A 26,022-nucleotide genomic window follows, 5' to 3' on the forward strand; every position below is an offset into this window, starting at 1 on the left:
ACCCCAGTCCTTAGAATACAGGACTTTGTGATCACTTTTGTGCAGTTGAAATCATGGTAAAGGAAATCATTTCACATCAATAAGGGGGGAAAAAGCTGTTCAATAGGCACCACAAAAATAAGCCCCCCACCCCCAAGTGTTCAGGGCTTTCCCCTCTATTGAGTTCAGTGTCTCCTCACCAGCAAGAAAGTGTAAGCAGAGAGATCATTAGTTATGACATGTAGACGCTAGCAGATAATGTTGACTCACTTCAGGAACTATTAAACTATAAACAGTGTGCTGAAAGCCATTTATCTGCATTTTAGGATAAACAGCAGAAGCTATTCAATTAAATAGATTGCAAAGAATAAGCTGCTGATGCCAAACCAAGTGAAGCTTAATTGTGAAAAGAAAAATCTGCAGATTTAATAAAAATCAATCTAGGATACCAGAGCATACAAAATCATTAAGCACTTTATTTTATAAAATAATATATAAAACATAGAGCATATATTTTGAAAGACCAACTGATTCAGTTACCAAAGTTATTGCAGAGTAGTTTGAGTTCAAAGAAAATTTATTGATACTTGATATTTTCTTTTAAGTGACAGCATTTATGGTAATAGTGAGGCTGAGCAAATATATGTTATCAAGGAAAGCTTTACCTGTCACTATGTAAAAGGTAAAGTTGAACTGGGCCCGTTTTCTTATCAGCACTATTCCTATTCACAATTTGTTTTCATAGAAAATTCCTAAATGACTCCTTCCAAGAAAAAGAAATACAACTGAGTGCAACTGTTCATTTACCTACATCTATAATATTATGTAAATATGTATGTATATACATATTTCCATCTCTAGCATATCAAAATGCTGCAAGAAAAATATTAGTCTATCATGTAACTCAGAGGTTTTATTCCATACTTGATTAGAAGGCTATGAGAAAAACATGGCGCTTTCTGCAAGTACCATATACAAGTAAAACATACTACATTTAGAACTTGTTCTTCCCACTTGTCAGAAAACAAATCAAAATCTGCTCTTTTTCACACTTCCAGATGTCAGAAGTTTTTCAAAACAATTTTGAGGTCAGAGAAGAGAACACACAGGTGTGTGTTATGTCAACTACGGAAAGCAACTGAAGGTTCGCCTGGAATCTGATCACTCCACTGACATTCTTGTGGGCATTACAAACGCTCCCTGAAAGAGCATTACACTAACGCTGACTAATTCTAAACAACATCCCAAATCTCATTAGACCTATTCCTTGGCAGTATTGTTCAAAAGCATCTCTGCTAGTAATACCACATTTATTGCCACCTCTTAGCAAACCTTTCATGTTTTCTTCAATATCACCTCTTCTGTTCTACTTCACTGACAATTCAGCAGACTGAACAACAATAAAATACTTGATATCAATAAACGTTAAGTTTTTGTCACATCATGAAAACTATGACAACCCACAAAAAACCAAACATAAGGATATTAGCAACAAATGCTTAAGAAAAACTGGCTCAAAAAAAAGAGAAAAACTGGTTCACATTAATAGCCACCTGGTCTTGAGGAAACCAAGCCTGAGACAAAAAGATGGAAACAGTATTTCAATTCTGAAACTACCAGTGCCTGTTTTAAAACAACAACAACAACAACTGTAGTTAGCCATTCAGTACCTATATTAAACTCAAAAGCAACTTAAGTGTGACATGTTCTTAATCTTTTTTAGTGACTAGAAGGAAATTCTTGCTATTAAATGAATCAAGATCAGAAAAATTCTGCCTACCACTGAAGAGACTTAACAGTCATAGATTTCTGATTTTATTAATGATTGACATTAATAACATATCAATTTAGACTTTAAAAAATCATATCATATAAACATTCATTCCAAAGATTTACTATTTAAATAACCTTTCCTTTTCTCTCGCACACATAAGCACACATACATCCTACAAGTATGTTCACAATGAAGATACACAAGTAGCAAATCATTACCATAAAGCTTGCATCTTCTTGCCAGGTATCCCTAGTATTTTCCAAACCTCAAACAAGGTCTCACTACGGAACACCCTCCCCCAGGCAATAATCAAAAAACAGAAACATTTAGAGCATTTTTCCTTTCCTCAGTCCATCACCCAAGGTCTGAATCAGACCAAGAGCTGATGCTCAGAGCAGGGGCACTCCACTTCTGCAGCATAACCGGCAGTGGCTGATGAATGTGCTTTTAAATTGCATATCTACACAAGCCAAGTTTCTCAGCTTTACTTTTCCTCTCAGTAGCAGCAAACCCGGAGGTCTTCACCACAATATTCTACAATGCACGAGCAAAACAAAGGCAGGGGCCCTCCACTCGAGTGTATGTGCAGAATAGTCCTGTCTAAAAAAAATGTGAGACTCTTTCCTACCTTCCATCCTCACTTCTTATCTCCCAACCCGCAATGGCTTCTCAAAAACTTCACTGTTCTTGAAGATCCAGATGTCTCCTTTCTTCCCTCCCATTCCCACTGAGAAGACAGGAAACGCCAGGTGTGAAATGTCTCTGTTTGCCCCTCCACTCAACACACACATCCTAACTGGGAGCTTTCATCCTTCCTTGTCCTCTCAGGGGAGCCACCCTGCCATTTGTCTGCCGGGTCCCGTCTCTTCTCACACACCCAGATGCACGGCCGAGGCCAGTTTCTCACAGAGGATGGTTTGCCTCCATCCGCTCCTTCCCGGGTTATGAACAAAGAGCAGTTTTCCCAGGCTAGACCAGCCCAGCTGGAAAAGGATTTTAGGACAAAGGGAAAATGAGTATATTGGGAAGAAAGTGCAAAGAAGCCCTGAAAGGAAAACCTGAGATGCTTGTGCCGTTCTATCAAAATGTTGTAACTTACATACACAACATGTAACCGAGCACCAGCTCACCTCACAACAGGCCGAGTCACACGGATAACAGGATAACCGGATTCCAAGCAGGTGAAGGAATTGTGATTTCTAGCCCGAGTTTTGCTATCAACTTGGAAATCTCCAGAATGTCCAGAAAGTTTTGTTTGGAAAACCGGCACAGTGATGACTGACCGAGTAAGAAATAGACAGTAAATACACGTTTTCAGGATATGTTTGTGGAAGGAATGCCAATGAATGAACTAGATCACAAGGACAGACTCGGCCAAACATACCTGTCTAGATTAGAAACTCAGTGTGAAGGAAACGACCCTGAGTCCACTCCGTAACAGAGCAATGCCACACGGTGACTGCTCTCCCAGGACCGCATCCCTGGATGGGTAACAGAGAGGGACTGAGTGTTTCTAAAGAGAAGACTCTGCGCAGAAAGAAGCAGCTGCTCTGGTTGCTCTGGTGACCCAAATATCCCAAAATACCACATGTTCTATCACTAACTCCTTGCAGTTCTCCCCTAACTCAATACACAATTTGGAAAAACGGCATCTCACCTCCCGCTGCCTAACAGCATAACTAGTCATGGACAGGAGGAATAAAAATCAACCCAAGCCCATCTGGCAACAAGTACAGAAAATCATTCATAACAAGTACGTGTACTTTATATAATAAATATGGCTATATATATGGATGCCCCTGACTTCACCTATCTACTTTCAGGCAGATTTTTTAAGGCTGATGTCTATCTTTACATATTTAGGGAATATTACATGCATACTAAATTATGTACGCTTGTGGGCTTGCATTAATGAGTTTACTGAAAAAGGAATTTGAATAAATTTGAATAGAGATTGCATTATATTAGAGAAAGGGGAAAGGTGACAGGACAAACAGCCCAAACTGAATGGCAGTAGGGAATTTCTAAAATTAAACTAACACATAGAATAGCCTGGAAATAACTTTCACTTCCCTTGAGCTGATTATTTATATAAGCTATGTTTAAATAAAGGCCGGGTTTTACTCTGATACAGTATATTAAGTTCGTGTTTTCAATTCTAGGAAGTAATAGTAAAAAGGGAGCAAACTATGAAGAAACAAAGAAAGAATAAACATAATAAAGTGGCAGCAGCAGCCTGAATGCCAGTGCCCATAAGGTATCAGTGGGTTGTGGGTGAGGAGAGGGAGAAGCATTAGCATGTGTAGTAGAGAACTGCGCCTTCCTCTCTAGAAATTACCACATGAGGGAAGCCAGGAGTCTTATCAGCCTGTTCTGCAGAGATGGGTTGTCTGGCACTGACTGGTATATACACTCTCCTGTTCCAAACACGGCCGGCTCCTTCTGTCTTTTTTATTACTTTTTATTATTTTTGTCGAGTCTCCCCAAACATCCCCTTCTTAAATTACTTCAGCTAAATTTCCAACAAATACTGAGTTCTCAAGGTTTAAACAAATCAAAATAATGAGCAAAATAAAAACAGACCAGCCAGTAGACACAGAAGGTTATGGTTATTTACCATATCCTTTCTGTCTTTTCTTATTTTTGTGTGCTTTTGTTTTCATCGGCATCTGTGTGGGATGGTAAGAATAGTTCTTGCCAAAGATAATTGAGCTCTTTTAGTCCAGCCAAGCAAAGAAGAATGGGAGGTAAGAAAGGATGATAAAAATTATGTTAAAAATACTTTCAGGTTCAAAGCAATTCAGGGGTCACAATGATATATTTGTGTGCTCTGAATGTCCTTATCAGTAAAAGGAGATGGTAGGAAAGTGTTCTCTAACCTCCCTCCTACTTCAGACATAGTATGGTTCCACATAACTTTCACATTGCTGATACACATTCTCTTTTGCATCTATAGCCTAAAAAGAGTGTGTTGAATACTATATTAATAAAATATAAGAATTCCAGTACTGCCTTGTATTAACTGTGTGACCTTAGGTCAGTTCTTAACTTTTTTTTAAATATCAAACACTTCATAGTAACAGGACTTCCACTTCAAGGAGTCTCAAGGGGATTAAGCATTTAATTAAAAAAAGCATTTATCTATCCCCAATTATGTGTTGATAAATCTCATATAATATAATCCTCAAAATGCTCACTTTATAAATGAGGGGACTAGGGCTCGGAGAGGTTATTTTTCTGAAAACAAACAAGTGAACAGCAGACAAAGGTGGGAGGTAAACTCTCGGGTCTGTGACTCTGAAAAGCAATGACTCCTCTAGACAGCAGTTCACAAGTGTTTTGCTCTCAAGATTCTTTTCCCTAATTAAAAATTATTAAGAACATATTTTTATTTATATGGATAACAGCTATCATTTACTAAATTAGGAATTAAAACTGAACAGTTTTTAAATATGTATGTGTGCGTGCTAAGTCACTTCAGTCATGTCCAACTCTGTGCAACCCTATGGACTGTAGCCTGCCAAGCCCCTCTGTCCATGGGATTCTCCAGGCAAGAATGCCAGAGGGGGTTGCCATGCACTTCTCCAGGGAATCTTTCCAACCCAGGGATCGAAACTGCGTCTTTTATGTCTCCTGCATCACCAGGTGAGTTCTTTATCACTAGTGACACCTGGGAACCCATTTATTTTAATATGCTTTCAGAAAAACAAAAAATGTAGTACTGTTTTACATTTTTGCAAATCGCTTTAATGTCAAACTTAAGAAACTGGGTATCTGCTTCTGAATTATATCTATTGCAATATATTGTGTCTGACATATATGAAGAATGTATGACCACAGATTTGTAGTTGGAAAAAGACCTATATTTTAGTAGACTTTTTTCATAATAGTGGTTATTTTGGCGTACTACACAAACACTAGACAAATAGACATCTCTTCAAAGTTCGATTCAAGTCGAGTGTTAAACCCTATCAATAAAATTTTCATAAAGTGATAAATTAAAATCTACTGTCTGTCATACACTTTGAAAAGATTTTATACATGCATGAAGATGAAACAATGGGCAATAGTTGTCTAGAGAAAAAAATCTTGGTTCACTCAGTTATGCAGATCAATCCTGTGGATGCAAGCTTTCCAGATCCTGAATTTTGTTTGAAAGTTTGAATTTTAGCATTAGCAATAAATACTGTCAGTTGCTTTCCCTGAAGTGAGAGGCTCACTGTGTTCAATTTTGAGAATACACCTGCAAATACTCATGCCTGAAGAACAACAGTTTGTCTGTCAGTCATTCTTTATAGTAAAAATTGCCTTTCATGAGAAAAGTCGTCAAGTAACCATTCATCTTCAGTATGCTGAAAAATTTCTTTATGTATTCTCTACATTTTGTCACACAGAATATTAAAAAGAAATATACTCAGAGGCTGGAATTTAATAAACACTATAATTTTAACAGCTTCATTCAGGATATTATCTAATCAAGGTATTATTAAATAATAATAAAGCTTTTTGCTTGGTGTTGGGTGGTAGGTGTTTGGTTAGCTGGTTTGGTGTTTGGTCAGTTGGCATGTCTGATGGTTTGTTTTTACTCTGAATACATGGCAGTGAGGAATATAAGTACAGTTTGATGCCCCGTCTTCATTTGCGCTAAGGTTCTATCAACAGTTGTAACCACTATTTCTCTTTTGTATCATCAGTGAAAATGCTAATAATAAATCTTATTACTATCCTTATGAATCATTTTTTGAGAACTGCCATACTAGAGGACAAACTACTGGTCACTAGATATATAAAATTTACGTATATATTAAGATAAGCTAAGAAATGTTAACAATAGTGGAAGAGAAGGGAATGAGCAAGAGAGTGAATTTTAAGAAGGAAAAATGAGTAAAATACACATATATTATTGAATCCTTTTGAGATCTAAGGAGAGATTTGCAGCTGGAAACACTAGATAGCTCACAAAAATATGCTGTGTGCCAGATATGAAAGCAATCATCAATATAAATTTAGAGATCAATTAAAACATAAATGACACAGTGCACTGAAAATTAAGCTGTCACCACTTAGATGCTGCCAGTTATGAAATACTGATAAGCACTTGAGAAAAGCAAAAAGTGATTCATTAATATGAAAGTAAAATAAATAGGTACACAAAGTTCACATTCTCAGGAAAGTAATTTAGAAGAGAAGAATTTGTTAAATGTGGCACTAATTAGTTCTGGTTGATATTTGCTTTGCTTTTGGTTGTAAGCTATCACAGTCAGGATTTTCTGTTTCTTCTGCATGGTTCTGTGTTTTTTTTCATATTGAATACTGAAAGGCTGACCACGATGAGACAAGCTTTTCTCTAACTTTAACTATGTGCATGTCTTGATCTGACCACAGTTTAAGTCTCTTGATCTCCAAAGAGCCGTTATTCTGCAGGAAACAGCCAATTCTGAATTAAGAAAAGTTAGATTTTTTTAAATTATTTTTTTATTGAAGGATAATTGCTTTACAGAATTTTGTTGTTTTCTGTAAAACCTCAACGTGAATCAGCCACAGGTACACACATATCCCCTCCCTTCTGAAGCTCTCTCCCGTCTCCCTCCGCATCCCACCCCTCTAGGTTGGTACAGAGCCCCTATTTGAGTTTCTTAGCCATACAGCAAATTCCCATTGGCTATCTATTTTACATGTGGTAGTGTAAGTTTCCCTGTTACTCTTTCCACACATCTCACCCTCTCCTCATGTCCATAAGTCTATTTCTCTTTGTCTGTTTCTCCATTGCTGCCCTGTAAATAAATTCTTCAGTACCATTTTTCTAGATTCCATATATATGTTAGAATATGATCTTTATCTTTCTCTGACTCACTTCACTCTGTATACTAGGTTCTAGGTTTATCCACCTCATTAGAATTGACTCAAATGAGTTCCTTTTTATGACTAATATTCCATTGTGTATATGTACCACAACTTCTTTATCCATTCATCTGTCGATGGAAATCAAGGTTGCTTCCATGTTCTAGCTATTGTAAGAAAGAAAGAAAAGAAAGTGAAGTCGCTCAGTCATGTCTGACTCTGCGACCCCATGGACTATAGCCCACCAGGTTCCTCCATCCATGGAATTTTCTAGGCAAGAGTAATGGAGTGGGTTGCCATTTCCTTCTGCAGGAGATCTTCCCGACCCAGGGATCAAATCCAGGTGTCCCGCATTGTGGGCAGACGCTTTACCATCTGAGCCACCAGGGAATCCCTAGCTATTGTAAGTAGTGTTGCAAGGAACAATGGTATACATGTGTCTTTTTCAATTTTGGTTTCCTCAGGGTATATGCCTAGGAGTGGGATTGCTGGGTCATGTGGTGGTTTTATTCCTAGTTTTTTTTAAGGAAACTCCATATTGTTTTCCACAATAGCTGTTATCAATTTACCTTCCCACCAACAGGGCAAGAGTGTTCCCTTTTCTCCACACCCTCTCCAGCATTTATTGTTTGTAGGAAAAGTTAGACTTCATATCATTGAAGGGTCTTAAACAAGGGATACACTTAGCAAATCTTCTTTCCCACCTAAAAATATTGTACAGAGAAACTCAGTATTTCTTACATGAGGTCTTAAATGTGCTATTACTAACACTCAAATGAAATATGTATTTTGCATATAAACATTAACAGAGTAAGAGTTATATCTCTTTGGTTTAAACCACGACAACCTCAGCATCTAGAACAGTGCCTGGCATGGGCAGGCATGTATAAGTTGTTCCTCTCATATGTGAAACAACTTCCCTAGTATGAAGGTTTCAAGGATTATCTAATGTGAGGAACGCTACGATGCTATCTCATATATATCTATGATTATGACATTATTTCAGAGAAGGGACTGTGTGCATCTTCTATGGTGATTGCTGTTTGGTAAAATCTCCACTTTTACAAATTGAAAACATAATGTGAAAATGCAGCTAAATTTTTTCTGACACTTCCTCTGTCCCCTCTACATATACTTTTCAAACTCAAGAAAGACTTTGACCCCACTTTGACAGAGCAAATTCAAGCAAATTACCTTTTAGGTTACTAAAACAGGAGTGTGAAAGGAAGATTCTGAACACTGTCTGTGATGCCAGTGTAACCTAGACAGCACTCAGAGGAGAGGACACGTGGGCTAGAGATTACGCCCAGCATGGCTAATTAGCTGTATATCTTGTGAAAAACTCAAGTCGTTTCTCTAGACCTCCATTTCTCCATCTTGAAAATAGGAGTAATCATGTCTACTTCTCTTGTAGTTATTGCTAAGATTGAATGAAGTTCTATATAAAGCACTTAGCATAGGCCCTGTGACTGAGACAGAATAAATTCCCAATAAATGCTAGTTGCCTTGATTTTCCAGAAATCTATGGATTAAAACTTGATGGCAATGACAGAAAAGGATACATCTTTCACCCCAGCTACATAAGTTTTAGAGTGACTACCAGAATCCAGAACCAATTTAAAAACAGAACAATTAAACGGATAAAAGATGCAAATGTGAGATCACATAATATAAAACTCCTAGAGAAAAACTTAGGCAAAACACTTTTTTACATAAATCACAGGAATAACTTTTTGATCCATTTCCTAAAGGAAATTAAATAAAAATATACAAATGGGACCTAATTAAATTTACAAGCTTCTGCACAAGCGAAGAAAACCACTGACAAAACAAAAAGGCAACTTACTAAATGGGAGAAGATTTGCACAAATGATCTGACTGACAGAGGATTAATATCCACCATATGTAAACAACTCACACAACTGAACATCAAAAAAAAAAACAACCCGATGAAAAAATGGGCAGAAGAATTGAAGAGACACTTTTCCAAAGAGGAAACGCAGATGGCCGACAGGTATATGAACAGACGCTCAACAGAGAAACGGGGACCAAAACCGCAGTGAGGAATCACCTCACACCCGCCAGAACGTCGAGCATCAAGAGGAGCATAAATAGCAAACGCTGGCTAAGACATGAAGAAAAGAAAACCCTTGCACACTGTTGGGAGCCAAGTAAATTGATGCAGTCACCGTGGATAACTGTTTGGAAGTGTCTCAGAAAACTAAAAATAGAATTACCACATGACCCAGCAATTCCACTCGGGTATATATCCAAGAAAACAGAAACACTAATTTGAAAAGATGGACTCATTCCAATGTTCACAGTAGCATTATTTACAACAGTCAAGATATGGAAGCAACCTAAGCATCCATCAATAAACAAATGGACAAACAAGATGTGGTACTTATACAATGAACACTACTCAACCATAAAAAAGACCAAATTTTAACATATGGAGCAACATGGATGGACTTGGACGGCATTATGCTAAATGAAGTAAGTCAGACAGAGAGAGACAAATACTATATGATATCATTTATATGTGGAATCTAAAAAATACAATAAACTAGTGAATATAACAAAAAAGAAGCAGACACAGATTTAGAGAAAAACCTAATGGTTACTAGTGCAGAGGGGAAGGAGGGGCCATATAGATGTGGGGGAGTAGGAGGTACAAATTATTGGGTGTAAGATAGGCTCAAGGATGTACAACGCAATGAATACAGCCAATATTGTGTAATAACTATAAATTAAAAGTAACTTTTAAAAGGTGTATAAAAAAGAAAGTAACTGGAGGAAAAAAATATGTACACATAACTATTTTCTATGACCCACTACAATTTACCATTGGTACTATCTACAGGTACTAATTCATATTTCTAATTTTCAAACAAATTTAACCACTTTATGTTTTTTAAATTAGTTTCACTATTTGGAAGAAATCACATGGAAGTTCCATTATCATGGCTCCTGCTAGTGGTGATAAATAAATGTAGCACTGTTCAAAGAAAAAACTATAGAACATTATGCAACTCATGAAGTATACCAACAGTACTTACTCATATTAAGGTTTGTTTTCTATGTCATATCAACTTTGCCTTCACAGCACTTTACGTGATAGTGCATTGGTAAAGAAACTGCCTGCCAAAGCAGAAGACTCAGGTTAGATCCCTGGGTCAGGAAGACCCTCTGGAGAAGGATATGGCAACCTGCTCCAGTATTCTTGCCTGGAAAATTCCACAGACACAGGAGCCTGGCAGGCTACGTTCAATGGGGTCGCAAAGAGTCAGTTACGACTGAGCACACATCTTAAAAATAGCGTACCTTGTATGTCATATTCAATTCAAGTTGCTATCAACTGTTAGACAGCATTAGCTACTGCTTTTTAACAATATTCTATATCTTCAGAACAACTTACAAGTTACTTACAAGATACTTTCATTGTATCATTGCCAGATACTTATATGAACAAACATATGTGTGTTAAACAGAACCAGAAATTATACACATAAGCATTCTATAACATCCAGTGTTATGAAATTTTAAAATTGGCCTACACTTAATCATGTATCTCAGCTCTTCTGTTGATATATAATCATATACAGCCAGTTATATAACTTCACCGGACTCTAATGTCCTATGTTTTCAAAAGGGAGAAAATTAAAAGAACAAAGAGGTAATAGGGTCACTCACTTTAAAATGTATGAAGACAATCTAAAAATTGCACGGAGAAAGTGACTTGTCCATTAACCCTTTACTGTATACAAAGGCTATCACATGTGGTTTATATGCTTCAGGGAAGTAAATAAAAATTGCTGAAATGAGCCACAAATGAAAGAAAGCAAGCTATGGAGTAGTTACCACAGGCGAAACACTGTTCTCAGAGTTTTACACACTTTCATATAATTCTCACCACAGTTAGCAACACAGGTACAATTATTTCCATTTTTATAAATGACTGAGGCTCAGATATAAAGTCTTAGGATTGAGCTAAGAGTTTTGCTATGCCATATAAACAATTAGATCTCTGATCTTTCTCCCATTTCTATGGTAATTATTTTCACTGTAATCTTCTAAAAATGGCAATACACACGCATAAACTTGAGAAAATAAAAAAGCTGAAGTGAAATAAAAAGTTCTAATTCCAAAGTTCTTAAAAAAGCATCCAAGGGACTCGACCTGGGCTTCCCTGGTGATCCAGTGGTTAAGAATCCACCTGCCATGTAGGCGACCCAGGTTTGATTTCTGGTTCAGGAAGATCCCACATGTCACAGGCCAACTAAACCCATGGACCACAACTGCTGAAGCCTGCATGCCCTAGAGCCCATGCCCCACAACCAGAAAAGCCACTGCAATGAGACAATCGCATGAAACTAGAATAGCTCTCCCTGGCCACAACTAGAGAAAGCCTGCCAACAGCAACAAAGACCCAGTACACCTAAAAAGAAAAATTAATTGGCTCAACCTACCTTTCCAGCTCTCTGTCCATATTTATCACACTCACCAGGTTTTTTCATATTCGCATGCCTTTGCTCATAATTTTCAGACTAGAGCCACCTCCATTTCCATCATCTATGTTACAGTTCACAATCACAAGTATATGCATCTTTTCTTCTTTCTCATGGAACTTTGCCACGTTACACATTTTACTCTACATTGAAGAACAGTTAGTTGCACACATATTCTGGCCTATCAACTATCACCCTCTTATGGCAAGCAGTACAATTTATTTACATGTGAGCCACCCAACTGATTATTAACTTGAATAATTAGCTGTGTGACCTCAGACAATTTACTTAATCTCCATGAACTTCAATTTCCTCATCTGTAAAAAGAGGGCAATGGCATTTATTCATTTGTATATATAAAATATTCAGAACAGTACCTTAAGGAGTTTCTCCAGTATAAGTGTAAACAATTCATATAGTATTAATCACTGATATTTTTGATCAAAGAAATTCATTGGTTGGTGTTAACTAGCTCACATTCTCATCCAACTCTGATTTTAGCATTTGCAAATTTTTGAAGGAATGATATCTAAGTTTTTAAGTATAAAAACATTTTAAAACATAAGATTTTATAAGTCTTCTAAGTAGTTTTATAAGGCAAATATATATTACATGTATATAATATTTACATATATATATACACATATATATATTACACATACACACAGACATTATCATAATGGATTCCTGTAGAGCTCAAAATAAGTACATCCCTCCAGCAAAGTACCAGTTCATCCTATAATTTGATAACACAAATGTGAAAGGAGGGTTATATATCAACATAGGACTCTTTTTGATAGAGACAAGATTATTCACTGTACTTCTTGGTACAATTTGGGAACTTTCTGCATGCTTTCTGAACATTCTGCCAACCATACAGAAAAACTAAGCCTGTTTTACATCAACAGGACATTCACAGTTCAACATCTGGGTCTCCTTTTCTCTCTTTGCACTAGACAACTTTACAACTTTGATCTTTTACCTCTCAGCACCCACCTCATGGCTGTTAACAGTGACTTTAGGGGAGAAGGAAGCTACAGACTTCACCGAACTAGGAGATGACAGCCTTTTTACAGCAAAAAGCAGCCTGAGCAGTATTAATCTACAGAGCATCTATACAGAAAATACAGAAATATTTAGTGTCTTCTTTAGAAAGTTTCCACTCCAAAATGAGGACTTGATGGCTAAAAACCATAAATACAGATTTAACAACAATCAAATCAGGCAGTTTCACTTCTCAAAAATAGTAAATAGAGTCATCGCATTTTCAATAGAAAATAATTATTAAAAGCGAAAGTGTACTCAGTTACCGTAAAATAGGTCCAACATCTTGCATAGGTCTTCTCATAGACTGTAAAGAGCAGATGGTGAAAGCAGCAAAAATTCCAGTGGAAACTATGACTATTATTCAATTTATGAGGCTAGTCTTAAAGATATGGTTTGCATTAAATAACAGAAATTAGCACTTTACAAAGACAAATTTAATCTTATGATCTATGGTGTGTAAAGTAGGATGGTAGATTACTTAAGAATAAGTGAGATGTTCTTGAGAGGAATACATTTTTCAACAGAAAGAATACAAATTTTTGGTTTCCAAGTCAGTGCTTACTTCTGCAATGTTAAGTTTCTTAGAAAGAGAAATATGTGAGTGGATTCCTTAGTACTCTTCTACTCATCCCAACACATACTTCCATTTCAAATTTAAAATAATGATAAGCCGGCATGTAACTGTCTGGGCCATTATCTGATTTCATGTCCAGGTATTCTTTATTTCCATTACCAAGTAGCAATGATATACATGGAATAATAGCAAAAATGTTATAAGTGCTCTCACTTCAAAATACCTTAACTCCAGCAATTTATCATTCATAAAAGACTGCTTTTGTAAATGACTGAATATATATTTATGCATCCTCATATTCTGTGTGACATATCTGAACTAAGAGAAGACTGCAATCTAAGGGAGCTATAAATGGCAATACACAGAGGCTTGGGGTCCTGGGAAGAAAGAATGGAGAAAAACAGAGATGAAAAAGGAAGCTAAAATGCTACCCATAAGAAGTGAGGATTCACTGACTTCCTTTGCACAACCTCAGCCAGGAGCAACAAAGATCTTTTCAAATTGAAAGAAAAGATTTCTCAAAACAGAGAAAACTAATGCGCCAGCAACTATCCTCAGTGTTTCTCTGCAATAACTCTGTTGCTTCTTCCAACAAGCTTATGAGTCCTAGAGTGTTATTTCCCCCATATTAAACTGCAGAAACTGAGGCACTGACAACTTGAGCAAGGTCACAGAACAAGAGAGAGTTGAAACAGATTTTAAATAAGAAGTCTGACTCCAAACAAAGACTGATCTCCTTCCTATTAACAGATATGCCATATAAAAACAGGATCTCCTAGTATCTACAGAAAAAAGACTCACCATGGCAATAGTCAATACAAAATCACAGACACCATGTGATAATCAAACACATCCACCATATTTAAACCTACAATCATTTTTATTTTTTTTAATTTATTTATTTTAATTGGAGGCTAATTGCAATATTGTAGTGGTTTTTGCCATATACTGACATGAATCAGCCATGGATTTATATGTGTTCCCCATCCTGAACCCCCCCCCCCACCTCCCTCCCCATCCCATCCCTCTGGGTCATCCCAGTGCACCAGCCCTGAGCACCCTGTCTCACGCATTGAACCTGGACTAAGACTGTCAGTTCATTTGCAGAGTGTTGCTGACTTAAAGGAGAGAGAGAGAGATGTGAGTTTCTATTTGCCACCACATTCTGCTCTAGTCTTAAAAGTGTTTTATCTCTTTTCTTTTGAAGTGAATTTTAATGAGCCCTTAATTGTCAAAGGACTTCATAAATATTCATTAAACAGTAAAAGAACTAGTGTTTCCTTTCCCTAAAAGCTGAAAGAGAAAACAGTTAAGATTCCAAAGTAGAGTAGCCATGATGAAAGTCTTAAATGGAATTGTAAACACTCAGTATTGTATTAGATGTTTACCCAAATGGTTCATATCATTAGAACACTTAAGAAAATTCTTAGTGTAGCGATAACTTTTATTTTTGCCTTTGTAAGAAGTCCACCACAGCACAACCTGTTGGAGATATTTTCATTTTTATCAGTCATCCAATTCCAAATGATCCAAAACATTTCACTAACTATTGATGATGCCTTCTGCACCACTGAACAGTAAAATGGTTATGATGTTGGGAGGAAATGATTTTGATCTAAATCAACAGGGCAGGCCCAACTATTATGAAAGTGCCACAAATCTTTTTCATTAAAAAATGTTTTCACACTGGATTTGAGTCTTCAAAGAAAGCATTCACCAAAGTGTTGCATTTTACATCAATCCTATACAGCTGTCAGGGAGTGTATTATCATAACGATTGACTTCTGATGAAGACATAGCCTCAAATATTTCCTCCTATTTCCAAAATATGGGAGATCTCACAAGATATCATGGCCATGCCAGAGTTCCCAAGTTCAGCCAAATGCAAATGAGCTGGCAAGTCAAATATTAACTCCATGAGAACACGTCTCTCCAAAACCCACCCCATCTGATTCACTGTAAGAAAAGGGAAAACATGTTCGCTATTTTCAGACATATAGCAATAACTTCCCCCCTTTTAAAACTGTTGTTTTTTCAATGAGAGATAAATATGTTTCTATAAAAAGACCTCCCCAAAGTCCCTGAATTGTGAAACTAACTACCTTGTCATTATCACAAAACCAGAAATAAAAGATACCTCAGTTAATTTGGGGAAATTAAGACATAAGAAAGCACATATGTTTAGTGAAGCCCATCTATAATTTCCAAAAATGAGCCAAATTCAGAGACCTAATTCATTTAAATGTCTTTAAGAAATTTTATTAAACAGTAATCAGATAATTTTTATTTTGTATTTGACTCTAAAATATTTAAGTCATTCAAACACAGCTGTTAAATTCTTACAATCATTTTCCCAGCTGCTTTGTATTTTTCACTTCCTAAAATTTAACTGGAACTGGGGACGGTGAGATGGGAAGAGGAAACACATCTGTAATGCCTATTTAATAAGCTATGCTCTGTGGCTAAATAATTATACATATGTTTATAAAGACTCTCATTCTTTTAAAATTAAGTAATATCAAAACTTGGTTTACCTATAGTATCCAGTAAGCACAGAAACATTTTATATTACCTGAATTCAGAAACACATGGCACCAAACAGGGGACCACAAATATTACACAGGAACAGAATAATGCAACACAGGGGCAAAAAAGGCTGAAGAAATTTTTTTCTTGTGGTATCCACTAGCACTTTTTTTTTTTTAAACAGACTAAGCTTTTATTGGTTCTTTATGATTATGCTACCACCTTTCAGACAAATATGCATTGTGATACTAACAAATACAAAAAGGAATTTAAAAAATGGAAAAATAAGTATATGGTTTTTTTTTTAATATCTGTTTAAAAATTTAAAGTTCAGAATAAGAAACTCAATTTTTAGTCCCATGTAGTAAGCTTCAGGGTTTCCCTGGTGGCTCTGCCTGCAATGTAGGAGACCTGGATTAGATCCCTGGGTTGGGAAGATCCCCTAGAGAAAGGAACAGCTACACACTCCACTATTTCAACTTGGACAATTCCAAGGACAGAGGAGCCTGGTGGGCTACAGTCCATGGGGTCGCAAACAGTCAGACACAACTGAGTAAGCTTCAATATACATGAAAAATATCCTAGTGAAGAACGTAAATACTAAAAACTTGTATCTTTTATTGACTTTATTTACTTTATTTTGGTCTTATTAAGCATTACCTGACACCTGTTCTTTACTTTAGATACTCAAAATGTCTTACTCTCTGCTGAATCTACAGAGCTATGCCTAAATGCTTATTAACTGAATGTAGTTGAATAGATTTTAAAATAGTGTTATTGTGATGATTAACTTTATATGCCAACATGACTGGATTGTGGGTACCAGATATCTGGTCAAACATTATCTGGTATTTCTGGCAGGGTGTTTGGGATGAGTCTAATATCTGAGAGACTGCAGAAAGCATATTTCCCTCCCTAATTAGCTGAAGGTATGAATAGGACAGAAAGGTTGACTCTCCAAAGAAGAGGGAATGCCTCATGTCTAAAGTCTTCAAGCTGGGCCGTCACATTTTTCCTGCCTTCAGATTCCAGCTGAAGTATCAGCTTTCTTCCTGGGTCTTAAATCCCTAACCTCTATATCTCTGTCTGGACTGTAACTACACCACTGGCTCTCCTGAGTCTGCAGCTTGTCGACTGCCGATCTAGGGACTTGCCAGCCCCCATCACAATGTGGACCAGTTCCTCATGAAAATATATATGCACACATGCTTCCGATCCGTGGTATTTCTATGGAGAACCTTGATGCAGTTATTCTTGGTTTTCAAAGTTTCCTAAAATACCCAAGTCTCTTAAATAAATATAAAAAGTTTTTTAAAATTAAATCTGAATTACCTTGGGCCCTTGAATTGTGGTTCTTAGAGTTTCTTCAATCAAATAAAAAGTACAATTTCACTATCAGCAATATAGTTTAGATCTAATATATGTCCTCAGACTCAGCGAGTGACTCACTCTATATCTGACTCAGTGGGCCTGAATCTGAGCAAACCGCAGGAGACAGTGAAGGACACGGAAGCTTGGCACGCTGCTGCAGCCCACAGGGTTGCAAAGAGTCGGACATGGCAACCAAACATGTCCTCAGAATCCATGCTCTATTGATGGCAATTCAGGCAGTGCAGCCACTGATGCCCCTGTGCCCAATGCAAGCTAAGACTATAAGATCATTCACATCTTAGTGAAATGTAAATTGTCCACATGAGATCAAACAGCAAGGATTAAATTCAAATAACAAGTCCAAGATTTCAACCAAAGCTAAGGTGCACTCACCAACTACAAGATGATCACAGCGCAGAGTGATTTGAGTTTTGTTTCTATAAATTTCCTTGGCAGTATCTTTCTCATCTCTATCCACTCTCGGCCCAGAGATTTGTGTATAGTAATCTCTTCCAACAGTGTTGCCCCTTGAGAAATCAAATTGTTAAATAAATGTCTAGGCTGAAGACCAGTTCAAGATGCTTTACTCTCCTCTACTAAATAAGGTAATAAAAATCACCAGAGGTATGAAAGCTATTGGCAAAAATCTGAGCTTCAAAATAGGTGGAAAGCATGTAAGTGGAGAACACAATCACTTAAAACTTATATTACTCAATAGATACATATATACCAGAAATCTTACTTTACTCGAAACATTAAACATTTTTCATTACATGCATTCTGGATGTTTTACCAAAGAACGTACTCATTTCCGGTGACTATAGGAAAAAAAATGTACTTCAACGTGTTTTCAATAAAAGAAGATGGCTGTGAGAGTGAAATGGAGTGTTTGAGGCTAGCCAGGGCAAGCTAAAGGTTAAGTTCTTTGTATTCTAGAGGTACTTAGACACTTCACCTAAAGATAAATGCTGTTTTCATTCTTTTAAAATGTACCAACAAAAATCAATCAGACATTTTCTTTTTTTCTTTTCTCTTTTTCAAGGATTACTCTTTCAAACTTTTTTAAAAAAGAGCCACTTCCCCTCCCCAGGCAACAGTTAGGAATTCCTATCCTCCTATAGGAACATGCGGTAGCATATGGTTTTCCTTCGTTTGATTTGTGTAAGGCCCATCTCAAGGCACAATCCACTTACTAGGCACAAGTACCCTTTTCTGAGCCCTAGTCCTTTTATAATCAACTGACTATGAGATTTCTAACATTTCATGCTAAGGGGTCTTGCTGATACACCAAACTCAACATAATTAAATCTGAAATTCTTCTTCCTCCTTCCTGAAGCCTCTCCAGCCTATCCTTGTTCTTTCTAAACCTGAACTGTCTTCAGTTTCTTTCTGATAAACATGCCCATCATCCACACAGCTGCCAAAGAAAAACCCAAGAATCTTCCTAAATATCTCCCTCTCTATATCCATTATATCCAATCCATTAGCAATACAATCATTTCAATCTTCTGGAATTTTTCTGGAATCCTTCCTTATCTCTACTTACCTATCTCTTCCTTATCTCTATCCAATATCTCTACTGATATTGTTAAAAGATTCCAAATGTAGCCCTCATCATTTCTTGCATGGTAGTCTGCAATAGGCTGCTAATCACTAACCCTACCTTCCTCTGACCATCTTATACTACAGCCAGAACTTCATTTTCTAAAATACACATTCATTACTTTGCTTAACTAAAAAATTATTTGGAAACACCTACAAGGAAAGTTATGACCAACCTAGATAGCATATTAAAAAGCAGAGACATTACTTTGCCAACAAAGGTCCGTCTGGTCAAGGCTATGGTTTTTCCAGTGGTCATGTATGGATGTGAGAGTTGGACTGTGAAGAAAGCTGAGCACCGAAAAATTGATGCTTTTGAACTGTGGTGTTGGAGAAGACTCCTGAGAGTCCCTTGGACTGCAAGGAGATCCAACCAGTCCATCCTAAAGGAGATCAGTCCTGGGTGTTCATTGGAAGGACTGATGCTGAAGCTGAAACTCCAATACTTTGGCCACCTCATGTGAAGAGTTGACTCATTGGGAAAGACCCTGATGCTGGGAGGGGTTGGGGGCAGGAGGAGAAGGGGACGACAGAGGATGAGATGGCTGGATGGCATCACCGACTCAATGGACATGAGTTTGAGTAAACTCCAGGAGTTAATGACGGACAGGGAGGCCTGGCGACCTGCGGTTCATGGGGTCGCAATGAGTCAGACACAACTGAATGACTGAACTGAACCGAACTGAGCCAGGTAATAGGTTCTGCCCACAGATGTAGTAATGAAAAGAAAAAGACAATTCCCTGCCCCGACGAAGCTGACAGTTAGGGGAGAAAAGGGGCGAGAAGTAAAGTCAACATGGAAGGACATTAATTACGTTACTGTGGAGAAACAAAGCAGGGGAAGGAGACAGAGGATGTAGGGAGTGACTGTTATTCTAAAGAGGATGGTGAGAGTCTCCTCACCGAGGCAGCCATTTCTGGGAAGGGAAAGGCGGGGACAGTGAGCGATGAAGCGGAAATGTTCCAGACAGAAGCAAGCAAGGGCCCTGAGGTAGACGTGTACCTGGGGTCCTTGAAGAGCAACAGGCACAAGTCTGTCCAGAAGGAGGCACAGTAGTAGGAGGTGAGGTCAGAGAAGAAAAAGGGACAGATCTGAGAGGGCCTTGTGGGAACTTTTCCCTCTGGTTGCTGTGCCAAAGATGGACTATAGGGACAAAAATAAAAGCAGAGAGCACTTAGTATACGACTGCAGGCACTGACAATGAAGCAGTTAGTGGAGGAGTAAGGCAGGTGTTGACTGTGGCTTGAACATGGATGGTAGTGGCAGGGGTGAAGAGCAGCAGTCAAATTCACAGTGTGTTTTGAAGGTACTATTGTTACTTTAATTTCCAAGAAAGTAGAGCCTAAGACAACTGCTTGCAAACAGGTTGTTTACTAGCAATGTCATCCAGGAATCAACCAGGGCTGTGAAACAGGAAAGAAAAGATAAAGGCAATCTGAGGATGAGGTAACCAGCTCACCTCGCTAGAGGTACCATGACATGAACCTCAGTGTCTCCATTCTGGCTCAGCTTCTATCCCTCACTGGTCATGCATGGCCTTTCCTTTCAGGCTGTGTGTCAGCACACATTGGTTCCCCGTGTTGCATTAAAGAGGCCTCAAGGAGGGGACCAAGAGGTAAGAGAGTATCCAATTTTATCTTCATAAAACAGGGCAATGCCTTCACAAGAGGTGGCTCAGTGGGTAAAGAATCTGCCTGCAATGCAGGAGATGGGGGTTCAATCCCTGGGTCAGGAAGATCCCCTGGAGGAGCGCATGACAATCCACTCCAGTATTCTTGCCTGGAGAATCCCATGGACAGAGGAGCCTGGCAGGCTACAGTCCACAGGGTCGCAAAGAGTCAGACACGACTGAAGCGACTGAGCACACACCCACCATGACAGCAGTAAAGGGTAGTCTCAAGAGGATTTTGAAGTGGAGTACATAAAAAAATAGTCTTGGAATAATTCTCTAATGGACGATATGCACTATGTGAGGGATAAAGAAAAGACAAGGATAATGCCAAGGTTTGGGCCTAATGAACTATACGCGGGAAACTGCCATTAACCAAAAGACAGTGGGAAAAATGATTCTGTTACTTCCTTCTAAAAGGTAGTCATGGATCTCTGCATCTCCAGTCCACACACATCTTCCTTCATCTCCTCAGCCCCGTTACAATCTCAAATTAGCCACTCACTACCCCTCACCTCCAACTCTGCAGTTATACTAAATAAACTCAATTCTCTGGTCACAGGGTGCTGTCTCAGGGCTCTCTGGAATTTTGCTCAGGTTGGTCCCTCTGGCTATCTATTTGTTCTGCTCAAACAACTCCTTATCAGCCTTTAATTGGAAACTCAGTAGATACCTCCTTTTAAGTTAGATAGACACCTACCGATTCCCAAAGTAGTCTTTGTATGTGCCTGCCTCCTCTCCAGGATGTAATCATGGAACATTTTTTCTTGAACCCAAAGGGCATATTACAACACTGGAAGATAGTAGGTGTGCAATTAAAGTATGTTAAATTAAGGAATAAATGATTTCTCTGAGTCATTCTATGTTTATTTTTAAAACATTATCTGTGCCCCAAACCAACTTCTCATATGAACTATTTAAATATTTTAATGTGTCACCTCATCCTGAGACACTGACGCTTATGTCCAAAGTCACGTAAGTATTTAGTAGCTGGGAAACAATTAAAATTCAATTATTTTGATTCCCATCAGAAAGGACTCCTGCCTTTTCCCAAATAGTTAACTCTGAGCCAAGATCTGAGTATAATATGTTTTAGGATATTTATAGAATTAGATCATTAAAGAGTAAAAATGCTTACTGCATTCTTTTTTAATTGAAGTATAGTAATTTACAATGTTTCAGATGTACAACAAAGTGTGTGTGTGTGTATATACACACACACACATTTTTCAGATTCATTTGCATTTTAGGTTATTATAACATTGAATACAGTTCTCTATATTCAATAGAGATACTGTGCTATATAGTAGGTCCACATTGTTTATATATTAGTTGTGTGTATCTGTCAACCCCCAAATCCCAATTTATCCCTCCTCTCCTGCTTCCTCCTTCCCATCTTATTGTGTTTTAATACCAGCATTCCAGTTAACATAAAAATAAGACCATCTGGAAGTAAAATAAATCATTGTATTGAATCTTAAATCTTAAAGACTCTTAAAGAGAGGGTTGATAAAATCAGATATTTGCAGTCAGCCCCATGCCAGACTTCTGGGTAAAAGATCTTTTTCACCATGTTGTCTACAAGTTATAGGACTAAATGGTGTATTTGGTTATGCTGTTCATGTAGGGCATTGCGCTCAGTTGTTTCAGTGCAACCCCCATGGACTGAAGCCCACCAGGCTCCTCTGTCCATGGAATTTTTCCAGGCAAGAATACTGGAGTGGGTTATCAATTCTTTCTCCAGGGGATCTTCCCAACCCAGGGATTGAACCTGCATCCCCTGCGTTGGAGGCAGATTCTTTACCACTGAGCCACATGAGAAGCCATGTTCAGGGAGGGTAGAGCCCAGTGAACTTCTCATAGAGGCTTCCTGACTTCAATCCATTTTAGTTCTGATGGAAAATGTGAGCACATTATTTTTAGATTCAATATAGGTTTCTGTTGGGTAAATTTTCTGGCTGACTAGATTTTCTGAACCTAGTCCTTTTCACTTGGAACAAATGTGCAATTCCCGAAGATGCCAACACATCATGTGTTACTGATGCATAACAAGATTAAGAGGAAAAATGAAAACATTTAAAAGGCAAAACATACTTGGGAAAAAATTACACAGTAAAGTGACCTGGGACACGCTCTCAAGCATTTTCCAAAGTCATTTCGAGAATATCTTTATTTAAGAGTACACCTAGGTCCTACTAAAACTGCAAAGTGTCTTCAATGTAGGGAACAAAACAGCATACAAAAGAAAGCATCATTTTATAATTTATAGAGAATAAAAATCATACAAGTTTGAAACTTCCAAAGTTCTATTAAGTCCTTAAACAACTCATATTTAATTATAAAATACTACAAAATCATAGACACTTCTGAAACATATGCATTAAATCACATAGCTTGATGTGGTAGCATTTTTAAATTTTTCTAAACTGAAATTCCTTTATTAGAAAAATAAGGCAGAAGACTCCATTATCTAACTAAAACACCAATCATACCATAACTCAGATCACAAATCCTCCATGAATTTCCATTGCCTGTGAGATAAAGTTCAAGTTTACTCACAAAGCAACATAATTTTAGTTCAAAGTTCTCAAATTTTAACCACACACCAGTATCAACTCTAGGGCTTGCTAACAACAAAGTTTTCTGGATGCATTCCCTGGAGTTTTTGATTCAGTAGATCTGGGTTGGAACACAAGAATTTATATTTCCAACAGGTTCCCACGTCACACTGATGCAGGGACCACAATCTGAAAACCACTCACTGTTCAGTCACAATCTAGCTTTCATGTGTCATCCATTTCCCTACACAGACTTCTGGCTCTGCACATTTTTTTCATCCTTTGATTCTAAGTAAACTATTCCAATCACGCTTGTGTTTATAGGTTCTAGAATTCAACGAAAGAACTCTTGCTTTAGTTGTACTCAATAGAGCAACAGTATTTCAACAGTATTCGAATGCTGTCACAACCACACTCCGGCTTATCCTGAATCAGCTTTAGCATCACTTGTTGTTAATACTCTGATGTACAAACCTCAAGGCCCTGGGGTCATTTTCCCATCCTAATGATGGCCATGGCCCTGAGTGGGAGAAGCATGAAACAATATTCTGGGGGAAAAATGTTTTTGTTATGACTATGAGCTTCTGCTATCTGAGAAGGGCCTGTCGGTGTGGGCAGTTTTCCAACTACTCTACAGGAAAGGCGTTTCTGCTACAGTAACAAGGAGAAAAGCTTGGAAAGAGGCTTCCTAGCCTATAGGCATGCTCTCTGTCCCCAAGACGATCTATTAATCTGTGTAGGGAGAGTTAATGATAAATATTCATAGGCAAATTAACAGATCCCCATAAGGCCCAGATATAGAATTATGAAGACCAATTGTCCCCCTAAGCAATAACTGAACAAGCAGGGCTGCAGGTGGGCTACTCTGCTAAGTTTTAACAAAGGAAAAATGATATGATCTTAACCAGAACTAATGGTAATTCTCACAAGTAATTTTTCTCATTAAACCAACTAAATAAAATAACAAAGCCTTCTCACTAAAATTCTGATTTCACAAGTAAAATACTATTATAATTGATATCAGGAAAAGCAAATAACAGTCAACACAGGAACCTGAATTCAGTGTTTTCCTTGTAGAGAACACTTCCTGGAACCCAAGTCCTGAATACTAGAGTGAGTGGCCATGACCTCCTCCAGGGAATCTTCCCAACCCAGGAATAAAACCCACATCTCTTATGTCTGCTGCATTGACAGCCAGATTCTTTACCACTAGCACCACTTGCAAAGCTCCTTCAACTTTTAGAGGAAAGAAAAACCCATAATGCTTTCTAGCTGAAAAGAAGGTAAGGGTGTGGCTATGTACTCAATTTTGTTATGGGTTATCTCTTTTATTACATAAAATTCTACAAAGACACAAAAAAAGAGAATATTGGGTCCTCACAATTCATTTTTACAAAGTCTTAAGGGATTTTTTTTAATCATAAAGGAATAAATTATAGAATAAAGTCGATTGAGGACCAACGCCTTCTCCTGCCATATTTACCACTATCCTAAATTGGCTTTTTATCTACTACTATGAATATTTCATAGTAGTAGATAAAAAGCCTACTTCACTGGAAGGACTGATGCTGAAGCTCCAGTATTCTGGTCATCTGATGCGAAGAGATGACTCATTGGAAAAGTCCCTGATGCTGGGAAAGATTGAGGGCAGAAGGAGAAGAGGGCGTCAGAGAATAACAGGGCATCACTGATACAATGGACATTAACTTGGGCAAACTCCAGGAGATGGTGAGGGACAGGGAGGCCTGGCATGTTGCAGTCCATGGGGTCACAAAGAGCTGGACACAACTGGGTGAATGAGCAACAACAACAATGACTATTTTAGGAGCTTTATAGAAATATAATTCACATGCCATAAGACTGACCTATTTAAAATGTTCAATTCAATCCTTTTTACCACAGGGTTTTGCAATCATATCACCATGCAATTTCAGAGCATTTTCATAACACCCTCAAACAAGTCCCATAGCCACTAACAGTCACTCCCTATTCTTGCCCCTGGCCCCCCACTCCAGGCAACTTGAGGCTACTAGTCTCTCTTACCTCGGTGTATAGTTTTAAATTCTAGACTTTTCATATAAATGCAGTATGACAATATGTGGTCTTAGAATCTGGCTTCTTTCACATAGCATGATGTTTTCAAAGTTTATTCATGTTATAGCATAATTTTTACTGCCAAAGAATATTTTATTATATAGACACACAACACTTTGTTTATCCATTCATCAGCTGCTGGACACATGGGTTTTCCACTTACTGGCTATTATGAATAACACTGTTGTGAACATGTACAAATTCTGTGGGGACATTATGTTCTCACTTCTCTTGGATAGATACTCTGGAGTGAAACATCTGCGGCACATGGTAACTGAATGTTTAACACTGTGAGGAACTGACAGACTGTTTTTTAAAAAGTGGTTACACCGTTTTCTATTCCCAGAAGTAGTGTATGAGGATTCAATTTCCCCACATCTCTACCAACATTGGCTATTATCTTTTTGATTACAGCCACTCTAATGGGTGGACAAGTATCTCGTGGTTTCGATTTGAATGTCACTGACAGTTAAAGATG

The 26,022-nt window shown here is 37.8% G+C and overlaps 1 protein-coding gene across 8 annotated transcripts in view; it reads right to left on the reverse strand.

Annotated features, from left to right (window-relative positions):
• Positions 1-26,022, reverse strand: part of BMPR1B (bone morphogenetic protein receptor type 1B) — a 423,394-nt gene that overhangs the window by 64,817 nt on the left and 332,555 nt on the right. For 2 of the 8 annotated variants that reach the window (XM_065907205.1, XM_065907200.1), the window contains exon 4: positions 18,014-18,147. The exons of the other annotated variants lie outside the window; for them this stretch is intronic. The gene's annotated coding sequence lies outside the window, so the exon portion shown is untranslated. The remainder of the gene's footprint in view (positions 1-18,013; positions 18,148-26,022) is intronic. 8 annotated transcript variants of the gene reach the window in all.

The sequence above is a fragment of the Muntiacus reevesi genome, chromosome 16 (assembly GCF_963930625.1).
Source record: "Muntiacus reevesi chromosome 16, mMunRee1.1, whole genome shotgun sequence".
Lineage (NCBI taxonomy): Eukaryota > Metazoa > Chordata > Mammalia > Artiodactyla > Cervidae > Muntiacus > Muntiacus reevesi.